The following is a 3,762-nucleotide window of genomic DNA, read 5'->3' as shown; positions in this document are numbered from 1 at the left end:
AGGGACTCTTTAGATCCTCCTAAAAAGTGGACTTTATATTCCTTAACATAAAGAAAGTTCAGACTGGTTACTCTCAGTGAATCAAGCAACTCCTAGTACATTTGATTCCATCTCTATAATACATTTGCTAGTGTAAACAGGAGAGCAGCCAAGTACCAGTAAAGTGTGTTTTGTATTTATTAAACAACACTCTAAAATTCTAGTGAAAACCCCTATTGTAATTCAGACTGGAGATTTTTTGTTGGTTTTCAGAAACTGGTCCAGCTGTTTCTCCAGCTGCCTGGTAATTTGACAGAAACAAAATCAGTGAATCAGTTCAAATTCTAAATTTTGAAAAGGACAATGCATGCCTTTTATTCTTCATAAGACACCTACATTTAAATTACAATGCAAAAGCAACCAGGCACTGTGTGAGCAAATTTACATAATTGGTGTCAGAGGTCTAACGCAGAAGCAAACGGGGGGGGGGGGGGGGGGGGGGCTGGAAATTGATGGGACTGAGAGCGCTGATTATTCTCTCCATTTTAGCATCTTTTCAAGCCCTTTTATAATGGAGACATTAAATTACTGCGCATATCTCCTTTAAATCTAGCTATATTATTAGGGCTTAATTAGGTTAAAGAAAGAAAATGCAACCATAAGGTTTTGCAAGTTTGGTCCTTTGCCTTTTTGTTTAGAACATGTATGTTGGGTAAAACGTGTGCCCACTTCTGCAAAGATTTCATGCCATTCTGCGTTTCTTTGTGACCCGTTTGCTCACAAAGCCTGCCACATCTGTTGTACTAAACAGCCAGTTCATCCACCGGAAGGCTAATGCAGATAAGAAGGCGAACATCTGCAGTAAATGTGGCCTATGTCTTTCATAGATGTTAGCTGTTCTATGTGGAGAAAAACACTGTCTTAATCGGAGATAATTGTTTGCAAGGAACAGAAACCCAAACTTACTACTTCAAGCACAAGGGGGTGATGCTTATTGAAAAGATACAGGAGTATCTTTTGGAACCACGGCCTGGTCTTGACATGGGATTCACATGCCCAGGGACCTGACATGAAACTTGAAAGCTGAGAACTAAAGGTATTCCCTTCATCTCTTCTAGTCTCAATAATATCTTCTCTTTCTCTGAAGATTGGCTTTCTTGGCTTCAGAATCCCCTTGGTAGATAATGACAGTCCAGCCCCAGCTCTGCATCACCTACTAGATCCAGTGCCCAAGACAAACTAAGCAGAGAGTCGGCATCCCTATTCCAAATATCCAAGAGAGAATGTGATTAGACCGGCTTGGGCCTGGTGCCTTCCTCTCATCCAACCAGCTGTGGCTAGAGGAGCAGCATCGTGGGGACACTGGGCTGCTCTCCCCATTTTGTAAGTGGGGCCAGAAGACATTCTGAAAGGATTCACTGTAACACATTATTGTCATTCTTTCTAATTAAATGATGATGAACTACAGATGTGTTGGCATTTAAACCTTCTTACATCCACATTTTATATATCTCTACATCTCAAATCTACCCTTGTCTCTACCGATAACCTCAAACACTCAAATTTCTCATTTCTGCATCTGCCAAAATCACCAGCAAAGTGTTGACAAGCTGGTTGTGAACATTTGTCAGCTTGTACATTTGACTCTGACTCTCTCCTTCTCACGGAGGATTTCCTAGAAATTTCATTTTCACGCTTCAAGAAATTTCACAAGGAAGGTCTGCAAATATCTCCACCCAAGCTAGGTGCTCAGTGACCCAACATAACATCAGGAAAGCCAATCTATACCTTTTAGTTAGAACCGCCAAATAAAGGAGACCAATGTAAAGGCTATCTACTGTGAAATTGTATAAAAGGGAAATATAAAGTGATAGCCTTGTTAATTAACACATTATAATTTTGCCTTTCCAGCTGGAAATGCAGTCACTTCATTAAAATACAGCCATATCATTGTCGATTCCAAGTGATATTTCAGGAAAGAATAAGTGATGATCCATCTAATGACTGAACTCAGCCATGATAATCCTATGCCACTGTCCTTTAGCCCAGACCAAGGCCCCTTTCCATTCTAATGAGAAAGTGCTAATGTTGTTAGTTTCTTAAATTTTTTAATTTTTAATTTTCACAATCTATGTGAAAGTCTTCCTCTGGCACCTAGAGCTTCCCTTGATATGGAAGATTAAAAGATCCTATGCTGAATGGCTTTTTAAACTCACTCAGTAAGAACTTAGAATTTTAGGAGCTGAAGAGAGAGATGATTTTCAAATTGCATCTGTGCAGAAAATGCTGACTATGGGTACTAGTCCAGGAATAACTACAGCCATTTTTTCTTCTTATGTTTTCCAAATGAGTCATAAAGGACCCTCTGCATTCAAATAGTGTGTTATGAAATGGGAAAGGTAAAATACAGAAATTGGACACTGCTGTCTCTACTTAATGAATCTGGTTTTTTGTTACCTGCATGAAGCCAGAATAGCCCACCTAAAATAAGAGTGGGTTGTACTCCATGCCAGCCACTTCCAGTGCACTGTTTGCGTAGCACCTCTCCCTAGGGGAAGCAATGCAGCTTTGTCTTTGAGAATGTCTGGTCCAGTGGTTCTGAACCCTGTCTGCAAATTAGAATTTCCTGGAAGCCTTTTAAAATTTAATTTATTGGGGGGGGGAGATTGATTGATTTTTGTTCCACTTATTTATGCATTCATTGGTTGATTCTTGTATGTGCCCTGACCAGGGATTGAACCCACAACCTTGGCATATGGGGATAATGTTATAACCAACTGCTACCTGGCCAGGGCCCCTGGGAGCCCTTAAAAAAAAAAAAAGTGTGGATTTCACCAATTTAATCAGAATCTGGGAAATCAGATTTGGATATCAGTGTTTTTAAAAACCTCTCTGGGAAATTCAAAGGGGCCACCAGAGTTGAGAACCCCTGGATTAGACTTTATGAAGATAATCTGACCATTATCTGGCCAATGTTTCTCAATCTTTATTTCATTATCACCTCCTAACGAGCCCTTTTAGACTTTTTGTAGCTGCTCCCCATAATGAAAATTTAATACCACAGATATATCCTATATCTGCTGTGTACTGTATGCGTACCTCTGCTTTATACATAAAAGGAGTAAGGCTCTTTTGCCCTCCAAAAACCATGTTTGCCCCCTTGGGAGTAACATTATGTATTTCCATCGAGAATGTATACTGTAGACTGAACAAATCAGTTGACTTCGATAGGTTATGTTCTGCTACAGTGACAAACAACACAACATCTTAATGGCTTAGAACAAGAGTTTACACGTCACTTGCACAACAGTGCGTTAGGGGTCAGCAAAGGAGCTCTGCCCTGCATCATGATCTTTACTCCAGCACCGAGGCTGCCAGAGCAGCTTCTATCTGGAATATTACTGGTAACCATGGCAGAAGAAAAGGGAAACGTGAAAAAGTTCATAAAACATGTGCCAGAGGAACTCCCCAAAGCTTCCACTCACATTTCAGTGGCCAGAGCAAGGCACGTGGTGACACCTGAGTTCAACAGGACAGGTAAGTGTGACCCTCCCACAGGAGGAGGAAGCAGATATGATGAGCAATCTACCATGCAGGTAGTCTTCTCAGCCGTTAAGAGAGAGACATACACACTCCTATTCATTGCTAAGAGCCTCTTTCCTGGTCACTGTGCACCTGGCTTCAGGGCAAGAGAGGGCATGACACGGCACTGGCAGTGATATCTCTTTTTGGTTTTTACACTTAAGTTTTATTTGAATTAAGGTGAAGTTAAGAGAACTCAGA

The sequence above is a fragment of the Miniopterus natalensis genome, chromosome 1, assembly GCF_054644295.1.
Source record: "Miniopterus natalensis isolate mMinNat1 chromosome 1, mMinNat1.hap1, whole genome shotgun sequence".
NCBI classification, from domain to species: Eukaryota; Metazoa; Chordata; class Mammalia; order Chiroptera; family Miniopteridae; genus Miniopterus; species Miniopterus natalensis.
The sequence above is the reverse complement of the archived record's forward strand: the minus strand, read 5'-3'. Positions refer to the sequence as shown.